The 22,904-nt window shown below is 45.1% G+C and overlaps 1 long non-coding RNA gene and 1 pseudogene across 1 annotated transcript; one reads left to right on the top strand and one right to left on the bottom strand.

Annotated features, from left to right (window-relative positions):
- Positions 1 to 8,771: 8,771 nt before the first annotated feature.
- Positions 8,772 to 14,038, bottom strand: LOC149355760 (uncharacterized; annotated as a pseudogene).
- Positions 14,039 to 15,322: 1,284 nt separating this feature from the next.
- LOC149355759 (uncharacterized) lies at positions 15,323 to 15,849 on the top strand. Its single transcript, XR_016289751.1, has 2 exons — positions 15,323 to 15,611; positions 15,719 to 15,849. It is a non-coding gene; the product is annotated as an uncharacterized LOC149355759 (long non-coding RNA).
- The last annotated feature ends 7,055 nt before the right edge of the window (positions 15,850 to 22,904 follow it).

The raw sequence follows: 22,904 nt of genomic DNA, 5'->3' as shown, positions 1-22,904 counted from the left end.
TAGAGGTCTACAGAGAAACTACACAGACATAACCGATATGCTCAAAACAATGGCACCTACAGCTGTGTGCCTGCAAGAAACGAACCTTGGGCCACAGCACACAAACATCCTTAAAAAATATAATATTTTCCGGAAAGACCGAGTACAAGCTAGCCGACTCTCAGGAGGCGTCGCTATCATTACGCAAATCGATGTCCCTGCAAGAGAGGTATCAATAAAGACGAACTTAGAAGCGGTCGCAGTAAACATCATTAGCCATAAAACAATAACAATATGTTCTGTGTACATACCACCACACAACGCAATTACCATGCATGACCTAGAAGAACATTTAGGACAGTTGCCTGAGCCATAAGTCATAATTGGGGATTTTAACGCACACTCTTCATTCTGGGGAAGTGAGCATACTGATTCCAGGGATCAGCTCATCGCGGATTTTATTCTTTCACATAGCATATGTTTAATGAACACAGGAAAAGCAACGTACTGCTGCCCCAGCTCTTGAAAAATGACCTGCCTAGATTTAGCGTTTGCATCACCATCGGTTTTTAATGATTTTATTTGGGATGTTATAGACGACCCTCGGGGAAGTGATCACTTACCTACGGTTTTAAAGCTAACATCAGCTACCTCCATCCTCCCTACTAAGCCGCGGCGATGGAAAATTCACCTCGCCGATTGGGCACTTTTCAGAACGAAGGCCACACTAGAAAAATAATATGCCGAAACCCTTACGATAGATGAAATAAATGAAAAATTTTTGACATGCTTAACATCTGCAGCAATACAAGCAATCCCACAAACATCTGAAATTGCACGAAAAACACATAAAGTTTGGTGGTCAAATGAATGCACATTAGCTAAAAAGCAGCAAAACAAGGCTTGGGCCAACCCTCGCAGATATCCCACTGCAGGGAACTTGCTCACCTTCAAAAGGGCTAGAGCCAAAGCACGATACATTAGACGCAACGCAGAAAGGGCATCATGGCAACAGTACATATCCTCGATAAACAGCTCAATAACATCCAAAAAATGTGGGAGCAGGTGCGGAAATTCACTGGAAATTTTACTCCTTTCACATTTCCAATGCTAACAACACCCGGTACTCAAACAACATTAGAAGAGCAGGCCAACATATTAGGTAAACATTTTTCTATAGTTTCAAGCTCATCCAACTACACACACTCCTTTCAAAAGCGCAAAACAATAGTGGAAAAACAAGAACTTCCCTTCAGAACATGCATACATGAAGACTACAATCAGCTTATTACAATGCAGGAACTAAACGCAGTACTAACATCCGGTAAAAAGACAGCACCAGGCCCAGACAATATACATTATGACATGCTTGCTCACCTCTCGGAGACTGCCACAGAGGCTCTCTTAAAATTTTTCAATAAAATATGGATGAGTGGAGAAATTCCCTATGCATGGAAAGAAGCAATCAAGTACCCTTCCTAAAACCTGGCAAACCACCAACTAGTCCCACCAGTTACAGGCCAATAGCACTCACTAGCTGCGTAGCAAAATCATTCGAAAGCATTCTACACATCAGACTAACCTTCATACTTCAGACCCAGCAACTTTTAGATATACACCAGTGCGGTTTTAAAAAGACATGTTCCACAACCGATCACCTTGTACGCTTTGAGAACACAGTGCGGGAAGCGTTCATCCACAACCAACACTGTATCGGGGTCTTCTTCGACCTGGAGAAGGCTTACGATACCACGTGGAGGTTCGGTATCCTCCTTGACCTAGCGGACCTAGGTATCCGCGGCAGGATGCTGAGCTGTTTGAGCGACTTCCTGACCAATCGAACGTTCAGAGTCCGCCTAGGCGCAACCTTCTCCAAGACTTTTATCCAAGAAACTGGTGTGCCCCAAGGGTGCATCCTCAGCACGACCTTATTTGTCATCAAAATGAACTCCATAGGAAAAGTAATCCCAAAATCCATTATGTACTCAGTTTACGTAGACGACCTCCAAATAGCATGCACGCCTTCCAGCATACCTACCTGTGATCGGCAAATACAAATAACAATAAATAAACTGGCTACCTGGGCAGATAGAAACGGATTTAGATTTTCCCCTCAGAAAACAGTAGCGCTTCTGTTCTCTTTGAGACGAGGCCTACAGGCCGACCCCACACTATATTTAAACCAAACCCCATTACCGTTCAAACAAGAGCACAAATTTCTAGGGATAACTTTCGATAAAAAACTCACTTTCTTGCCACATATAAACAGCTTAAAGAAAAAAGCTTCCCAAGCCCTCAATGTGCTGAAAATACTATCAAGAAAACGCTGGGGGTCTGATAGAGCTTCCCTGTTACATTTATATCGTTTTCTGGTTCGCTCTTAGTTAGACTATGGGTCCATAGTATATGGCTCAGCAAGACCGTCCTACATAAAACGACTCGATCCTGTCCACAATCTTGGTTTAAGGCTGTCTTCGGGTGCTTACAGAACTTCCCCAATAGCAAGTCAGTATGTGGAAACTAATGAACCTTCCTTAGAAGATCGAAGAACTGCACTAACTTGTACATACATCCTAAAAATCTTTTCACAGCCTAAACATCTCTGTTACCCAATTGTCACGAAATGCCCATCGCGAATGCTCTTCAACAACAAGCCCCATGCAATTAAGCCGTTGCTCTTGCGCTTCGAAGAAAAATGTCAAACTCTGAACATACTAAATGAAATAAAAAATATTGCCCCAAGACGTGAAGCACTTCCACCGTGGTACACTCTCCGCACAGTGTGTGACGTCACACTAACACGCCTCAGTAAAACCTGTACGCCACACGACCATATAATACAAGAATATCTAGTACTACAAGAAAAATACAGAAATTACCCTGCATTTTATACTGACGGGTCAAAAATTCATGCTCATGTAGGAAGCGCAGTAATACAGGGAAAAAATGAAAATGCAGTACGACTGCCCTCATGTGCTACAGTTTTCACCGCGGAGTGTTATGCCATTTGTGTTGCGGTACAGAAAATAGCAAATGAAAACATCAAAAAGAGCATCATTTATACAGATTCACCGAGCGTCCTTACAGCATTAAACTCCAAAAATGCCACGGAGCCACTGATTGGAAGCATCATACTCAATATAGTAAAGGTCACAGCAGAAAAACATGTTATAAAATTCTGCTGGGTTCCCAGTCACGTTGGCATTAGGGATAATGAGAGAGCCGACACGTGTGCTGCACAAGCCAGAGCCATGGAGGTGAAACATGTGGGCTTGCCTCCGAGGGATTACATGAAGTTAGTGCATAGCAAACTAAGAGCCAAATGGCAAGCTTCTTGGGAAAATGAAAGAAACAACAAGCTGCATACTGTAAAGCCTATTTTGAAAGAATGGAAATCATGCCGTCATAAAGAACGTTTTATCGAAGTAATTTTATGTCGTTTACGCATAGGCCACACACACATCACCCATAACTTCTTATTAACAAAAAAAGACAAACCTGTGTGTGAAATGTGTGGTGAGGAGCTCACAGTCAATCACATTTTAATCTCTTGTTCGCATCTCGAAGAACTTCGAAAAAAATTTTTTACGGTATTTTACAATGAACACATTCCATTTCATCCCGCATTGCTTTTAGGCGAGCAAACACTCGTCGAGTTTTCACTTGTCTGTAAGTTTCTAAAGAAAGCCAATGTTTTAAATTTAATACAATGTAACTTCTATACACTTAACATAACATCATCTAACCTTGTGTTTGGCGCATGATAGCCATAGTTGCTTATGCGCCATAAAACCCCATATAACTAACTAACTAGCTTGCCCTTTAGCTTGTGTGCCATTCACTGGTTAACACCAAAATAACTTCACATATATTTTAAAACTCAGACAAATCACGCGTATTCTTTGTGCACGCTTCCTTGTTTGCTTCAGCTTCCATTATTGGTGATAATTTGCGTAGTTTTTATAACCAGTCGTGGACTGTATTTTCTGGCTCTTACTCATATCGTGAGTGTGCACATTTCCTTTCATGGGGGACGGGACCTTGACTCTTAATTTTTTTTTTCATTTCTGTGCTTGTATATTCGTCGCATTTCATACCAATTTCAGATGACACTTAGTTTTGTGTGAAGTACTTAGACATGTTGATCTACAGAGGTACAATACTAAATTTGAAAGTGGCAATCTGAATTATGGAGTGTTTAATTAGAATGAAGTGCAAGTGCCTTCCTTATAATTGCGCCACCGTGGTTTCACGGTAGTTACGGTGCTCGGCAGCGGCTTCGATTACGGCGGTGTTGGTCGCATTCCGATGGATGAGGAATGCTACAGACCGTAGGGCTGCGTGATGTCAGTGCACGTTAATAAGCCCCAGGTGAGCGAACATATCCATAGCCCTTCACTACGGGGTTCCCCATAACTTGAGTCGCACTGGGACATAAACCTCATCAAACAAAACGAAACTTATGTGCTTCGAAACATTTCAACCAGTTTATGGTCTAAATTTAAAAAGTGGACAGAAAATAAGGCAAGCCGTTGTAATAATAATCATCAGCATGACCACACCCCCTACAGGGCAAAGGCCTCTCCCATGTCTCCCCATTAACCCTGTCCTTCGCCAACTGCACCCACCGTATCCCCGCGAATTTCTTAATCTCATCCGCCCACCTAACTTTCTGCCGCCCCCTGCCACACTTGCCTTCTCTTGGAATCAACTTGAGTTACACTTAAGGACCAGCGGTTATATTGCCGCCGCATTACATGCCCAGCCAAAGCCCTTTTCTTCTTCTTGATTTCGACTAGGATGTCATTAACCCACGTTTATTCCCTCACCCAGTCCTGCCGTTTTCGATCTCTTAACATTACACCTATCATTTTTCCGTCCATAGCTAGCTGCATATATGCTCATCACTGGATAACGCATTGATGGGCTTATATAAAGCCTAAAGCTACACTGAGTGCGCAAACGTCAGATGCCACCGCGATATGGTGGTTGCTTCACGCACAACCGAGTTTTAAAAGCTTTAAAAGCGCTCACGCAATTAAAACAACTTGCTTTCCCTCGAAATCTTGCCCGTATTTCACTTTTTCACCAACTTTATCATCACCCATTGCTGTGTCAAGATTTCTTTCAGGAACCTGCCGCCAATATTTGCCCGCCGCGATCATTCTTTTGAATTAAAGCGCACGCCATGCCGCACATCTCCTTTTGCAAAATCATTCATACCACGCACGATCATGGAATGCAACCGCTTACCATCCAATATCGCTACCGAATTTAACACATTTAAATTTCAAGAATTGATCTCCGCTTTGGGTACCATCTACCGACGTCGACAGTTCTAGTAGTGCGAACCTTTGCCATCCCATATGCTACGATGCGCATGTTACTCTATGTATTCAGATTTAGTAATTCACCTGTTGTTGTTATTCCACCAGGTATATTTCTTGTTCGTAAATGATATTTATTTGCATGACTGCGTATAATAATTGGTTTTATTGAGGTTTTTTTTTCATGTCACATTGTAAGTGTCCTTTCTATTGCCTACCCCTCCTTACGTAGTGCACTCGAAAGATGGCCTTTAAGGGTATTTTCAATAAATGAGTAAATAAAGAGGCACTCCGCTTTCGTGTGCTATCGAGGTACATTTTCAAGCCAGGCAACAGGAATTGAATCAACGACTATTCGAACACTGTGGCTTAAGAGTCAGTCCTCACTTGAAAATTCTTCTGTTAGTTTGAATAATCGTCAATTTGGTGTATTTTCTCAGTATGTACGTGTACCGTATGTTAGTCGGCATAAGTTTGTTTTAGCGCAATGAGTCATAGGTTATGGCGTTCATGAACCACTGCACGAGTAGGTACGAAAATATCCGATTTTCCCTAACATACGCTGGTTAACAACTTTAATTTCAGAGGCAGTATCCAGTCCCGAGCACCTTCCCATGAATTATGTTCTGCCATCGACGTGGATCTCTGAGCTCGGAAATGTGGCCAATGCAAATTGGGAGGACTTGGGGCCATCGCGGGCTACGAGTGAAGAAAATTCTGTTCGGTGTCAGAACCTTGAGCCAACAGAAGAGGAGTTGAGGTGCATGTTCTTCCCGTACACTTCTATGAATTTTCCGGACGCTGCTAGTCACATCGAATTGCACACGACTGAGAAACAATTCAAATATCCCCTGTGCTCAGCGGTGTTTGAAGCGCCCTGCAAACCTGAAATGCATATGGCCTCCTCTCACACTGAGGAAAAACCACACGAGTGCGACCAGTGCCGTTTTTCAGCTGCCTCACCTAGCAAGCTACTTCGACACAAGCGTACGCACGCAGGTGAAAAACCACACAAGTGCGACCAGTGCCGTTTTTCAGCTGCCTCACCTAGCAAGCTACTTCGACACAAGCGTACGCACACAGGGGAAAAACCACACAAGTGCGACCAGTGCCGTTTTTTAGCTGCCTCACCCAGCAAGCTACTTCGACACAAGCGTACGCACACAGGTGAAAAACCACACAAGTGCAACCAGTGCCCTTTTGCAGCTGCCTCACCTAGCAAGCTACTTCGACACAAGCGTACGCACACAGGTGAAAAACCACACAAGTGCGACCAGTGCCGTTTTTCAGCTGCCTCTCCTAGCAACCTACTTCGACACAAGCGTACGCACACAGGTGAAAAACCACACAACTGCGACCAGTGCCGTTTTTCAGCTGCCTCACCCAGCAAGCTACTTCGACACAAGCGTACGCACACAGGTGAAAAACCACACAAGTGCAGCTGCCTCACCTAGCAACCTACTTCGACACAAGCGTACGCACACAGGTGAAAAACCACACAAGTGCGACCAGTGCCGTTTTTCAGCTGCCTCACCTAGCAAGCTACTTCGACACAAGCGTACGCACACAGGTGAAAAACCACACAAGTGCGACCAGTGCCGTTTTTCAGCTGCCTCATCTAGCAAGCTACTTCGACACAAGCGTACGCACACAGGTGAAAAACCACACAAGTGCGACCAGTGCCGTTTTTCAGCTGCCACACCTAGCAAGCTACTTCGACACAAGCGTACGCACACAGGTGAAAAACCACACAAGTGCGACCAGTGCCGTTTTTCAGCTCCGTCACCTAGCGAGCTACTTCGGCACAAGCGTACGCACACAGGTGAAAAACCCTACAAATGTGAAGTGTGCCCTTATTGGGCGAATAGGAAAGAGCATTTCAAACGTCACATGCGTACGCATATGAGAGCTGGGGTCTTTAACTGTACTCTATGTTCATTCGTGGGTTCAAGCACTGAGAGCCTTAAGGAGCACATGTCCGGACACGGGGAGTGAGTTCTTTAATATGCGCAGGTGATGACGATGCCTAATAGTGGCCGATGTTTCTCCACAGAAATAATTATCCACTCTTTGAGGACAAGTGCGAGCTTTTATGTTTAATGTATGGCGGACATTCGGTATTTTTGTGCATAATTTTGTGCAGACGTTTGCAGCTGCAGGTTGCATGTTCTTATTATTTCGCATTATTTTAGCAGTAGACACAGCGCATCAGGTGCTTCGGTTCTTACGTGGACAACCAGATGGTGCGCCTTCTGTGTAATGGCGATACCAATAAAGTGGAGACTGCGAATATGTCGTTCAGCGTAAACTCTTCCTTGCTTCAAAGTGCAACTTGGCGAAAAAAAATGAAAGTTGATAGAGGTACAAAAAAAAATCTTTTATAGACCACCTTTTATAAGTCGAAGCTAACTGGTAAATCCGTCGCTTCCTCTGACCTTTTCGCGTTAAAATTTCCACAGCATTTTCAGGCTGCGCTTTATGGGTTTACAACAGTTTTGTTCATTTAGGATTAAACATTCTGTCTCTTTTATTCCGATCTCAGGAACGTGTCAGCAACTTCCATGAGTCTTTGATGGAATGCGGATGTCAGTCGTCATCATCATCAGCCTGACTAAGCCCACTGCAGGGCAAAGGCCTCTTCTACGTCTCTCCAATTAGCCCTGTCCTTCGCCAGTTGCGGCCACCGCATTCCCGCTAATTTTTAAATCTCATCCGCCCAGCTAACTTTCTGCCACCCCCTGTTATGCTTGCCTTCTCTTGGAATCCACTCAGTTGCCATTAAGGACTAGCGGTTATGTTAGGTTAGCTGTTTATCCATTTTCTCATCGCTTAGAGCATGCGGTTAGCTAACGAAGTTTAAGAACTAGTCATCAAACATTTCGTGTACTTCATGTTTCCCCAAATAAAATGTTTGTCAAGCCACTACGCAGTAGACATGCATCTGTCTGCCGTCGCCTAGCCTGGTTAGATTTTTAGATCAAATACGACGAATAATTGGCAGCTACTTAATTAGATGAATATCTGCTAACTATATAGCTGCGGGAAATATTTTTCTTGCCTGGCCAGCCTCGCTTATCGCATGAGTTTGTTGTGTGGGGTCCCCTGAGCTTCCACAACTGGATAATACATATCACAATTTTTGTTCCAATACTTAAAACTTGAAAGTCATTGAACGTCGCCATCTTTTTCCGTACCGTTGTATACGTGCATGCATATCATTCACGAGTGCATCGGGTGTACTGTGTGCTGAGGCAACTCTAATCAAGGGAAGGAAAAATGCTGAAGTACGCGGGGAATGAACACGGATGCCTGAAAAATGTCAATTGATGTTCGTTTTCTTCTAATCAAGGAGTTCAGCATTTATAGATATCGCAAAATGCGCATTCACGATTATGGTGCGCATAATCCGAGAGCTCGCAGCCAATGCCTATGTTTGTAATCTGACTTCTGCTCATAAGCACCTGGCTACCTGGACAAACAAAACAAAGAATCGTGGTCAGGTCAGGCCAACAAATCAAGGATGCGAAGTACAAATTATGGGCTGCACTGCATAATTTAGCACCGCTGATTTCATTTACAACATCAGTAAAGGGAAAATTCTCACTGATGTAAATGCGAGTACGCTGATCGCTTCACAAGCGCAGTAGCTCCGGCTTGTAAGCTTGAAGTGTCGAAGCAAATAGGGGAACCCTATTGAAAAATCCGGTATCGCGGCAAACCGGATTTTACCGGAACATATCGGTTTCATACCGGTCCGGTATCACTCTCATACCGGCGATACCCGTCCGGTTTGATGGCTATACCGGTTCATACCGGTCCGGTATCGATCCCAAACCGGACAGACCGCTCCGGTACGGGGCTCACACCGGGCAGTCCATTCCCGGTTCGAAGCTCAAATCGGACAGACCAGTCCGGTATGGAGCTCAAACCGGACAGACTAGTCCGGTACGGAGGTCAAACCGGACATACCAGCCTGTATTCAGAGCGATATGTGCTGCGGTTTTGGTGCTTGGTCTGCAGATTGACTCTCGTACGCCAGCAGATATTTTTTAGGGGAAGTGGGGGGGGGGCGGCAGCGTGAGCATAAGTGCGATAATCAACACATACACGGTTTTGTTGAAAGGTCTAGGAAAAGAAAAGGGCTAAGCGTGAGCTTCGCAGTGGCAAAACATGCAGTTTGTGCATGAAAGGCGGGGGCTGCATGAGGGTGAATTGCGGCCAACCGCCATATTGGCTTCCCGTGCAGTACCCTGACAAGGCCAAGGCGGCTGTGTGCGGGCAGCCGGCTAGTATATATCCGCCAGCAGCCTTCGTAAGTCCTTCGAAGATTACTCTTGATTGCACAGTGCCGAACTTCAAGACTGGCTGATAAACATGGCGAGCCTCCGGTGACTGCGCCAGAGGCTCAAAAAGGTTTGTTACTGTCGCGTTCATTGCAGCAGCTTTCTTAATGTTCGCTAGCGGCAGCCTCTAGCGACGCATCGATGAAGAAAGAAAATTCTTGGTTTTCGTGCAGGAATTCTTTGCACTTCTTCTTCAAGTGATCGCCCATTGATAACGCAACTTGTCCAAGCGTCATCGCGAGCGGCCCCACCCTTCACTCTATCAGGAACACATACTAATCACAAATCGCCCAGAACATTTCTATCGACAGACAAGAAAAGGTTAATTCAACGGAGCCGGCAGCTTGGGGTGTTCCCTTAAGGGCGACGCTTCGTGCTAGCTAAAAGATACAGCGCTCGAGAGAACAAAATAAAAACAAAAACCACCTGTAGAAACCTTACACGAGTAACCCGTCTTTGCGCAATTTTTTTTAAAAGCTTTTTTCTTTTCTCTCCTCACCGCCTTTGCTTTTCCTGGGTCCGGTCGCAAAAAAAAACCTGCGCATTCCTGGCTTTTCTGTCCTGTCCCTTCCAGTGCCGTTCCCCGAAGCGGCGCGGAGGCGCTCACTCTACAACCCACGACCGAGCATTTTAAGCCGCCCTCCCGACCACGCTACCCGCGAGGCTTCCATGAAGTGGCGAGGAGGTTCCGATTCTGCTTGTTCACTGTGCCAAAGCCACCTAGACTAGGGAGAAGGCCTCCCCACTCGCCCCGTGACGTCACCACACCAGGCCCTGCTCTGCCTGTACACGCCGAACTCCGCCGCTGACCCGCGAGGATACGCGGGCCGCTTGCACTTGAAGCAAGTTGTGTGACAATTAGAGGTGCTGATTACAGCTTTCCAATGATGGGTAATTAATAAACCACTGATACTAAGGGGTGAAATTTCAGGGAAGTGGAAGTTTTTCTGGCTGCTTACAAATCAGTAGAAATACAGCACCGAAATACACAATTATGACATGAAAAGACAGTTGGCGGTGTTAAATGACACATTTATTTCCATGGTCACTCGCAATGAGACACATCTAATGAGCAAGCAACTTGACATTTTATTACAAACATGCGCAACATATAACGATGTTCAAGCCATATGCTTTTTTGTATTCTACCCCATGCAAACATAACACAACATACAACCAATGTGAAAGCCAGTTGCCTAGCATTACAGGGGTTGTTTTGAAATTCATTTGAGGGTCATCAGTTTTCTCTGTTTAGCATACACCTGCTTTCTGGTGAGGACATCATTTCTAGCAGCTGCATAGTTTTTTAGCAATGTGTTGATGGCAGGCTTCACTATATTCTGGCGAACTAGATCTGGACAGTGACCATTTGCACAAGCATCAACATCTTCCCTATCAGCCAGCAGAAACTTCATGATGCTTAGTAGAACCAGCCTCTGGTTACTTTCAGCATGAAATAAATGCTCGCACTCCTTGGCTGTAACTTGCTCCAAAACAATCTTTGTACATAATACCGTATGCACAACAAATGGCTGAGGAAACTTCAGACCCCCTCTGCTCATATCATCGATTAGAACATGATCACTTGGCTGAAGTTCTCTCTCTTTGATTGTGAGCTGCAGTAAACAGTCATCACAAGGCTGCCGCCGTAGCGCAGCATGTGCACAGAAACCTGCTATATATACTTTAGCTGGCATGTCCTTTCGCGGTTTCTTTATTTCAGTGTCAGATAAACAAACTTTGTATTTTTTAATTAGAGCTTCAGGGCATGGCTCTGGCTCTTCCTCTTCCTTAGATGAATCAGTGAAATCTTTCAACAGTAGTGTGTTTTGGATGCGTATCTTTGTTTCCGCTTCAAACACTTCAGTTATTGAGACATTCTAATGCGAACCACACAACCGTCTGTACTTTCCAAACCTTGCCTCAAGTGCATCAGTTTGAAACTTCCCCAAAAGAACGTATTTAAAACCAAGTTCATCCAGGCAGTATCGTGCTACTTCTATTAATGCGTACGTTGACTGTCTCAGAGCGGAATGGGTCTCATTGGTAAGCGTGCCTGTCTGCATGCCTCTCGATTTCCAGTTGTCAAGCCAAGTAGCAAATTTATCTAAGAATTCGATCTGCTTGCAACTCATTGCACTTATTGGTTCTTGCCAAGGATCGCGCAGTCTCCATCCCTTCTGGGGAGTTTTTACGTTTACTATGTTCCACCACCTTAAAACAAGGTCTATAAATTCAGCCGTTTCTTCAGGGAGAATTAGCTTCAGCTCAGTTCCTCTAAGCCGTAAAGCGGACGAGACGAAGCTGCTAAAGATTTTCATAGCGAGCTTCACGTTCTGTCGCTCCAGGTTCGTGGGGTTCAGTGATTTATAAGTGAGGCCATACGCAACCTTAACAACACTGTCTTGTTCAGCTTCGTAGAGCTTCTTTAGCGAAGTGAATGAAGCCGCTTGCATTTTTACACCCTGTTCTTGTTCACTTTCAAAAGGTGGAAAATACAGGCACGTGTCACAGGTCTTTAGGTTTAACCAGTTATTGCGAATGCACTTGAGCAAATGAACTGTGTCAATTATATGAAATAAAGGCAACTGCTGTTGTGCTGGATGGGGGTATACAATTAGTGGCTTATGATTTCGACCAAACAATGACATTACCTTCCTGTTAATAGAGTTGTTGTCGGTAATGACGGCAACTACATGAAGACCAGCATCTTCCAAGTTCATAATTACTCCTCGCAGAACACGATGAAGTTCCTCTGCAGTTATCCTAGACACAGGAAGTATGTGTGCAACATCTTTGTATGATGACAGTAATGACTGTACCATAAAGACGTGAGCTGTTTTTGCTGGCTCGGCACAGTTAGCAGCAGCTCCTGTAAGACGACCCCCTTTATATTCGAAAAACTGCTGGAGGTGTATTTCGTCCATCATCAGTACAATGTTCCTTTCATGAGCATTAAGCAAACCAGCTCGTCTTTTCATGTACCTCAAGAAGCCTTCTTCAGTTTGCTCTTTTGATGGACTCACATCTTGAGCTGCACAAACTCTCTTAATAGTTGCAGCGTGAGGCAACACCACTTTACCACTGCTTCGAAGAAAGTTATAAGCATGGGGTGAAATTATGTGGAGCACAGCAGACAAAACTAATAGTTCAGCTGAATACCTACAACCATTGTTTTTCTTCCCCATGAGTTCAACCTGCTCTTTCAGGAAAAATAATGTCTGCCCTTTCATGCTCTATTATCTCGTCATAAGAAATATCATCAAGTAGAGCAACAATCAGTTTGAGCGCAGCACTCACTCTGTCCTGTTTTTGATGGCTTCGATCAGTGCAGTATCCCTGCACATTGTCTGGAAGTCTCTCCAAGACACGAAATTCGAGAACTTGACCAGGGATTTCAAGCTCTTCATTTGATGCCAGCTGCACATGTTTCCAAAACATGCGAACACACATATCGGCTGACACTGTCACTGATGCCAGGAGCTCTGGCGCTTGTGTTGTTGGCTCAAGGTGAGCAAATATTATGCACTTATTACAACACACATTCGTCCAGAAATCTTTTTGGTGCAGACGTTGGAGACGTGCAGAAATGTCTTCCAAGCTCTGTATTTTATTCATTGCTTCTTCCGTCTCGAAAGCTGCTGCTGATTGTTGAATGGCTTCTTGGAGTTGTGCATTTTCGTTCTGTCTGCGCTTCACCTCAGGTTCTTCTCGTGACTGTCTTGTAGCGGAGAGGTAACTTGGGCAGTCAGGAAAGACAGTCGGAACTGCGTCAGACGTTATCCGAGTTATCTTCATAGGCACTTCTATAGTTCGTCCGTCGATATCCGTGTAAGTTGACGTTGTGCGCAGGTGCTCAGGCTTGAAATGGCGTTCACAAACCTGTACATATGACAGCAAAAAAAGCGCTCTTAGCAAATAAAGCATAATAATATGCATGCATGCCAATATCGGCCTGGCATGACCGCTAGTTTCGTAGATTTTGTTTGTAAAACATGACCCTAGCGCTCATTGAGGTGTCCGTACGTACGCATACTCTATACGCTCTTAGTGCCGATTCCAAAGTGCGATCTCCCCAAAGAAAGCAAAGACGGGCATGAGAAAAGTTACCGCAGCAAACATTTAACTCATCGTGCAGTGTAACGCTTGAGTGGCTTCTCGCATATGTCCACACCACTCTTCTGTAAAAGAACAGCTCGCATGCATGAGAATAGAAGAAAAGTCGCTGCTTACCTTAGGATCCTTCAGGGTCGACACGTCGACATCATCTCGCCGCACGGCACGCTGCCAAAGCGATTTTCGTGTGGGATCACTCGGAAAAGAAAACAGCCGCACCTTTGGCCCATTATCGTATCCGCCTCTGCAATTTGGCACGCAACAGCGACCCATATTTGCACATGCACGCCAAACGCACGTGGCTTACGTGGCGCGGAAGACGGACGACTGATGCCTCGCGTGCTCACACAACAACAACAAAAAAACTCTTTCAGCGCCACCTATCGATGAACGAAAAAAACTTCCGGCAAAGCGACGAAACGCGCTGAGCAGAGAATGTGGCGAGGTCGGCTAGGTGGCGCTCGCTTCGCCCGAGTGGCCCTCACTGAGTCGTCCGAGTGAGCAGCGCCTCCACTGTCTGGAGGAATTTTTGCGCCGGCCAGGTCAGGGCAAGGTGGGGTGACGTCAGAGGGTTTGCCGGAGAGAGTGAACAGGCCTGCTAGTAGTCTTGGTGGCTTTGACTGTGCCCGGTCGCAGCGCGGTGACTTTATGCAGAAGTCCTCCCCCGCTTTTCCTGCGTTTGTTTGGAACAGGTTTTTCTCTCCTGCGGCTGGGAAATTGAGTGCCAAGCGATGAAGGTAGCTGCGAAAACACGCTGGCACTCGCTCGTTGGCGTTGAATTTGTCTTATACAATTTTTTGCGCCTTTCTTCGTGTTGCCTTGATCAATCCATGATCAAAGATGACATCGCCTTTCATGCTTACGTCCAGTGCAAATATGGTGGAACCCTATCATCCTTGTCTCAGTGATGAATGACTTCGCTCCGAAAGACGTGAGTGGTGAACATTTGACCGGTGGAGGCCACGGCAATGAAGGCGGATTTTATGACGGCGACGTCGTGCTGCTAGGACGCAAGTACGCATTTTAAATCACTCTGTTCTTTAAGTACTGCCTCCGTCTCGGGGATATGCTCGGCGTCAACAGAAACGTTCTAACTGTCCAGTGTCTATATAACTAAAACTTTGTAGATTGCACAGCGTAGAGGGACGGAATAGTGCAAAATTTTCTTTCAGTTAGATACCGAAATTGCTTGTCCTTCATGATAACACGACTAATATTAGTTTTATAGTTTGTATTCTTTCTTTACAGAGGCATGTGGTGTACACGTGCGAGAGCAATCATCGATAAGCGTCCTGAGGGGGAGCGACTCAAGCCCTTGAACAAACATCAAGCATCGCATCGATGCTGCGGTATGTGCCGTAAATAATGGAGGATGACCACGCAAGCATCGGAATCGTCCGAGCAACCTGTTTACACACCAACAATGTTACGACGCAGATTTTCAATACATTATTGATTCAAATATGGAAGGCGTGAGGAGCATTCACAATACTTAGCATTGCCAATGCTCAGGGCCTGGCGTCTTGAGACGCCTTGCTTGTCTGTGGCTTCTCTGGGCCCACGAGGGCCCGCAATTCAGAGCCCCGTTTGTGCTACTGGGGTATGCATTTGTAATTATTGCATACAGGTCCACCTCGGGAATGGAATTTTTATTCCTTCGGCAACGTGGGCAGCAGTTATGGTGGCACCCAAAGATTCGCGTTTCTGCAAGGACGCAGCCTTTGGACGACTCCACAACTCCTGGAAAGGAGCGTTACAGGGCAAGCTTGCCATCGGAACCTGAAGTCAGAAGCCTCGACAGTGGGCAGGAAGCCAATGACCCCTGAAAAGCTACAAGCCATTGGCCGTAAGTTGCATGTCACAGTGCTCAATGCATTATGTTGTGTGTCAGTGCCCAATTAAATGATAAGGTGGGGGCATTATCTACTACCAATCATATTTTCTTTTCTGCAGGTGCTTTTCACTACTTCATTGGCCAGCACCCTGTAGAGACCCCAGCGCCGGTAGATCGTCGCAAAGAGTTAAATTATTACCTCAGTGAGCTGGTTCAAGACATGCGAAAAAAATAAACATCTTTTGGAGTTTTTGATGCATTATAATACTCACCAAGCTACCAATACTTGGTAAAAGCTGGGAGCAAATAACACAATTGCACATCGACTGCAATACGAGTCGCTGATAATCGCAGATTACCAGTTTCTGAGGCTCTGTATATTGCAGCATTTGGCATGTACGCTTATGGCCCCAGTTTTTTGGGTAGATTTAGTCCAAGTGGAATATTCGAAGCATTTTATTCCTGCCTTTGTCCTGTGATACAGGGCCCTCCTGTATAATACGGGCCTAGCCTGTAGAATACAGGACTGTCCTGTAATCCGGTATGAATTTTAAACCGGAACCGCATACCGGGTTATTGTACAGGATTTGCGATACCGGATTACCGGAGAATCCTGTACAAAACTGGAGAGTCCTGTATTATACAGGGCTGTCCTGTTTTATACAGGATATTCCGGTAATCCGGTATCGCAAATCCTGTACAATAACCCGGTATGCGGTTCCGGTTTAAAATTCATACCGGATTTTTCAGTAGGGAAGAAATGTAAACTAGAAGAAAAAAGGAGCACGTTCTTGAAACGAATATGGATGACAGCAGATAGGCGACCAGACAGTCACCTCTTTTTCACCTCCCCCCCCTCCATCCCCTTCATCCAAATGGAAGAGGTAGGAGTGGGTGAACCTCATCGAAAACAGTGCAGCGTCCGCTGTTATACCCGGACCCCACCCTCCTCACCCGATCTTTCCCGACTTAAGCTCCCATCCACCTTGTTCTCGAGCCTTGGTCTTTTCTTCAGCTATTTGAATGTGTTCATCCTGCTGTCTGCTTTTATAGCGTCGGAGGAAGGATCAGGATTGGCTTCATATCGTAAGCTTGAATTATAAAAAAATTAATTGGACTAAACACCGATTTACTATAATTTATTTAAAAACCTCTCTCTCTACTGAAAGAGTTAACTGCTCAGCTAGTTGGTTTTCAGACATTTTACCGGGATTTTCAGCGCAACGAGGACACATACAAGAAAGAGGAGAACACGAGCGCTTATTGCAACTTTTTAATCAAGTGAAACAGTCGACATACCTGTATATAGCCTTTCCGGTCGCAGGGCACATGTACAAGGCGCCAAGAAAACCACACCAGTTTTATCAGAGTAGGCGTGAAAGAAATTCCCCCTCAGCCTCATAAATAAAAAATTCACGGGCACTTTGATTGTCTAAAGTGCGTAAAGGCAAAAGCTTTACCGCACCACTTTCGCTGCTTGTGTGGCACTGGTGACGTCACATATAATTGAGTACAAATTACCAAGTGATGACAAATCACTAATTAATGGTTAAATTACTGATTAACGCATTAATACTAATTAACTGCTAATTAATGACGCTTGAGCTTCGCCTTTAGGAGTGGTACGCGACAGCGTGTTGTAGCGCTGCCAGGGAGTCCACGGAACGCCACCACTCGTTCGGCGCGATGCCTTGCCCTTTGTACGCAACGCTTTTTGAGGAAAGGAAATGGCGCAGTAATTCTCTGTCATCTCGGGGGACACCTGAACCGCACCGTAGAGGAAGGGAGGAAGTGGGAGTGAAAGAAGACAAAGAAGGCCCGTAATGAAGAAAATGAAAATTGTATTTGAGGAAAGGGAATTACGCAGTAACTGTCTCACATCTCTCGGTGGACACCCGTCAATATTCAGGGGGGCACTTTTTTGACCTAAAGTGTGGTCACTGATGTGTGGTTAAGATGTTAAGCTTCGCCTCTGAGCGGAACGCGACAGCGTCTTGCAAAGCTGCCAGGGAGGGAGTCCATAGAACGCCATCGCCCATTCGGTTCTACGCCTCGCTCGTCGGTAAATTGGTTTTTGAGGAAAGGAAATGTATGTCTCTCATATCTCGGTGGACACCTAAACCTCGCCGGAAGGGAAGGGAGGAAGTTGGGAGTGAACGACGACACCGTATTCACTCGACGCGCCTTTGCTCATTCCAAACCATCGAGCTGGCATGGCGGAGCGCCCTTTGATTCCAAAGGGCGCTCCGCCATGCCAGCTCGATGGTTTGGAATGAACTTTTTCCAACATTCACAAAGCGCGCAGTGTGCTTGAAAGCTGTGACGACATCAATGGGCGAGTAGCGATGCTTCAGATTGATCTCGAAAAGGCATTGATTGTGTTTCCCATGAAATTTTGTTTTGCCGTTTTAGACCATGTGAACGTCGGTTCAGTTATCCGTAAGGGTGTAGCCCTGGCGTATCGAAACTGCACGACGAGACTGATTGTTAACAAGAGTCTGGGGGCCCCCATTAGCGTGCAGCGTTCGGTACGTCAGGGCTGCCTCCTCTGCCCTCTGTTGTTTTGTATTTACATCGAAACGCTGTGCATGAAAATCATAGAAAACAATAATATTAATGGCGTTAGGTTACAAGCAGCTGAAGTTAAGCTGCTGGCCTATGCAGATGACGTTGCAGTATTTACGGTTGATCAGGGGAGCATAAGTGAAGGAGCATAAGTCACAGGTAGCGGGGTTAACTGGTCCAAGTGCCTTGGGCTCTGGCATGGATCGTGGCCTTCCCACCCGGACCATTTCGCCAACGTACCGTGGGCGACGACCCCGGGCAAGTATTTGTGCGTTCCGCTCGATGCTTATCGCGATAGCGAGGAGTATTGGAAAGAGCAAACTAAAGACGCACGTGACCGAGCTGGGAAATGTAAAGGCACCAGCCTTTCAATTTTCGCCAGAGCTACAGTCTGCAATCTTTTTTTTATTAGCAAACTCTGGTATGTGATGCAGGTTTTGAATTGCTCGCGTGTGAACGTTCAGAAGCTACACAGGATTTTTGCAGTTTTCATATGGGCGTCCGAATGAGAACGTTGTAGCAGAACGAACCTGTTCCGGCGGGTAAAAGACGGGGGGCTAGGGCTAGGGCACCTCTTATTAAGGCAGCTGGTGAATCGTTTTTTTGTTTTTTCATGACGTCACAGACCCGTTCTTGCGCACCGTGTGCCAAGTGAAGCTGCGGCGATTGCTGCCGGAGTTTGTGGTTTCCACAGAAGAGCTCTCTGGTGGAACTTTTGGTTACTACAAAGAGATTGTAGCAAGCGTTCGGTTTCTTTCGGCACGTTTTTCCACCGATTATTTGTGGAAAAGTAAAAGGAAAAAGTTGTACAATGATCTTTGTGCTATTGTTTTCCCAGAGCCCATGTACAGGGCCTTGTACAGTGGAGGCCCGGGAGGGGATGTTTTAAAAAGGGTGAAGAAAATGCAGGTGCCACCAGGAGTAAAGACTTTCTTTTTAAGTTACACACCGGGACGTTACCAGTTAAAAAGTTTCTAGAGGGAAAGGATTTCTTTTTACCGTGGGGATCGAACTGCTTAATTTGTAAATAGCCTGAAAGAATAGATCATGTTTTTTTGCATTGCTTGGAAGGGGTTTATTTTTGGAACCTGTTACAAAGGACCATAAAGAAAGAGCTACCACTTGACGCGCACGGAATTCGCTATTTAAGCACTGATAATGAGGATGGGGCACCTTTTGATCTCATAATGCTCTTGAGCCTCCACTGTATATGGCGCTCCAGAATGGCAGGCTACCATTGTGACAAAGACGCACGACCGGCCCGAATTTATTTTCGGGAAAGCATGGACTGGTTTCTTGCAATCCAAAAAGCAGCTGCGGAGCCTCCCGAGTGGCTCTCAAGACTAGAGCCGTTGTGTATGTTGCGGGAATTTTAAGCTGACGAAGCCAGTCTCGTGCTCGCTGACCACGACAGTGTCGTATGTATATAGCGTTATGTGTATTTTTGTTGTGCAATGTCATGAGCCAAAGCCAGGCAATAAAGAAAAAAAAAAGCTGGCATGGCGGAGTGGCAGTGTGCTCGTCTCGCACGCCGTAGACCGGGGTTCGATTCCCGAGCTCGACCGATTTTCTACTCGGATTTATTTATTTATCTGGTCTGACGTGAAAGGTTAATTAGGCCACTTTGTTAATTAAACAATTAACTAACCTCAGTTCCACTTACTTGGAGTATAACTATACCATCCCTTTAATTGGTTGGATGGTTGCTAGCCACCGTATAATTGGCCCCGTTAGAAATTCGCGCTCTGTGACGTCGCGACCATGTCGACCAACTGAAAAGCGTGACATTTCTGTCGACAACCCCTGCTTACAACGATGAGGCATTAAAGGCTTCCGCCTTAAAACGTGAAGTGTCAGCGGCTCAGCTCGAACCCGCTTTTTTGACGTAAACGGCTTTCGGAGTTTCCCGAGCCGTCTGCTGTCTGCCTCTACCGAGAATCCTCACATCGCGGAACAGCGGTGTACAATTGGTGCAAGCCCTACAGTGTTCCACAAGTTTCTCGCCCTCAATATTTTTAATATCTTTTGCATGTTTCCTAAGTCGGTCATTCACGCAACGTCCCGTCTGTCCAATACAGGGTTTTCCGCAGGACAACTTAATTTCATCGACGATGTTAGCGACACACTTTACGAAACACTGTCGATGTCCCTTTTAACAGCCAACCTGTTTGCTTTCACAGGTTATGCGACGGCTTAGCTGACCAAGCTTGCGGCGGGCTGAGGAAGCCAACGCTACATTAAATCGGTTTGCCAATCTCTTCAGGCCGCGAGTAACTTTGTGAGCGTAAGGTGCCACCACGGGCCTCTCATTTCCCGCCATTTCATTCCTGCATGCTCTAGCCTTCACCTTCTTCAGAGGCTCTTGTGACACAGGTATCAAGACCGACTTAGAGGAGCCGGGCTTCAACGAGCCTGTTCAATTAATTATGAAAGCTAGCTTGCCTCTCATGTACGAACGACTTCCCGAGCGAGGACTCCAAGCAGAAGGTTGCGATGCCCCGTTTTACAACCTTCGAATGGGCAGAATTATGAGGCAAGAGAGCCTACTGCGCACGAGAGGAATAAGCCCAGCAAATGTGCTCAAGTCAAAACTTTAAATATAAATCGAAAAACTGAAGCACGCGATTATCTGGTAGTTCAAAAGTAAAAGTTAGCCCTTTTCTGAGTTGCCTAAAATTATCTAAAACACTGTTTACTGATGTCTCAGTGGACAGGGTCCATTCCTTGTTTAAAACAATTAACAAGTCGTCTATGTAGCGAAACACTTTAAGGACCTTGTCATTAAAGCTTGTCATTATTAAAATAAGGACCTTGTCATTATTAAACTTTGAGGCGCGCGGGCAAGCGGTATCATCAGAGCCGGCATCGTCAAACGCCCTAGCTGACGTTTGAAGAAGCAAGCGCTCCAAGAATCCGGTCTAAAGAGGTACAAGTGCAGCTTCAATTTGATTACTATATCACCAGGATCATCGATCCGATAAGGCAATCCTTTAATTTTTAAGAAAAAGCACCCTCATAAAATCCAACACATCAGTGTGCTCGACTGCTCCTGTAGAGAGGCACAGTTTATCGGCTTCGCTTATAACACGGCCGCAACACGGGAATCTTCCAAACAGGCGGTTTCGATACGCGCTGTTCCGTAATACAGGTAATAAGGAGCAAAATGAAAATAACAGATTATCAAGGTTTCTTCACTGCAATAAAAACTTTCACCCTTTTTGTTCTTGTTGATTTTTTCTTGGTTCGAAAGCAGGAAGTTATGCTTGGAGCATCTGCTATACCTTCTGCTTGGCAAATATCTGACTTTCCAAAGCGCATAGGCAGACTCAGAGGCAACCGTCTAAATCCTTCATATTGGTAGGTACAGCGCGAAAGAAACGCAAGACGTACAGAATGAGGACACAGGCAAGCGATATGTTTCGCAACAAAATTTTTATTACGAAAAATTACTCTTTGTATACAACTCTGTCATGTGATACGACATTCAAGAGCATTTTCGCAGGTACATTGCAAGGGGAGAACCAATAAAACCAATATCACCACACTAAACCTGATCGAACAGGATCCCGCCCCCTCCCTTTGACTTAAAGACAAGATTAGGAATTATCAAGTAATGAGACCTCTTTATCAACAAACATAACAGATGGCTGGGTTGCACACTACGATTGCTTTTTCAGAAGAAGTAATCCTCCTTCAATTATCTCGTAGTTTTATTTTTTTGCCTCAATGAAATCTTTGTTTTAGCGACCAACACTGCCCTCTACCTTTCAATATGAACCGTTACCAACTTGTCCAACCGTCCACCCTTCGACTAAATTCTGCATTAACAAACGAAATGAATAAATCACAACTTTGAGTTCAATATCCTGTTGACAACTTCTCACAGAGAAGGTTTCTCACTCAGCTAGTGATACCACCAGTAATATTAATATTCATGATTTCAATAATGTATTAAAGAATACATGATACAGTACGAGTATCTGCATTAGAAATCAATTTCGGTTCTATATCTTATATCTCTGCCAGAAATACAATTCTTCAGGGGATTAGGTATAAGTATTTAAGGCTTTCCGCCGTAAACTTGCCCGTCTTTCACTTTTTCATGAAATTTATCACCACCCATCGCTGCTTGAAGATTTCTTTCAGGAACCTGCCGCCTATTTTCCACGCCGTCATCATCCTTTTAAAGCTAAGCGCATGTCATGCCGCACATCCCTTTTTGCAAAATCATTCAGACCACGCGCGATCATCGAGTGGTAGCGCTTACCATCCAATATCGTTACCGAATTTCAAACATTTAAATTTCGAGAACTGCTCTCCACTTTGAATACCATCTAACGACATCGACAGTTCTAGTAGTACCAACCTTTGCCATCCCATATGTTATGATGCGCATGTTACTCTATGTATTTAGATTTAGCAATTCACTTGTTATTGTTATTGCACACGGTATATGTATTGTTCGTATATGATATTTATTTGCATGACAGCGTGTAATATTTTTTTTATTGTGGGCTTTTTTCATGTCACATTGAAAATATGCTTTCTATTGCCTACCCGACTTTCTGTAGCACCCTCGAAAGATGGCCTTTAAGGGTAGTTTCAATAAATGAATAAATAAATATAAAGGCAGTCCACTTCCGTGTGCTATCGAGGTACATTTTCAAGCCAGGCAACACAAATTGAATCAACGACTATTCGCACACTGTGGCTTAAGAGACAAAGTCCTCGCTTTGAAAT

This window comes from Amblyomma mixtum, chromosome 3, assembly GCF_055824585.1.
Source record: "Amblyomma mixtum isolate Tamu chromosome 3, ASM5582458v1, whole genome shotgun sequence".
NCBI classification, from domain to species: Eukaryota; Metazoa; Arthropoda; class Arachnida; order Ixodida; family Ixodidae; genus Amblyomma; species Amblyomma mixtum.
The sequence above is the reverse complement of the archived record's forward strand: the minus strand, read 5'-3'. Positions and strand labels throughout refer to the sequence as shown.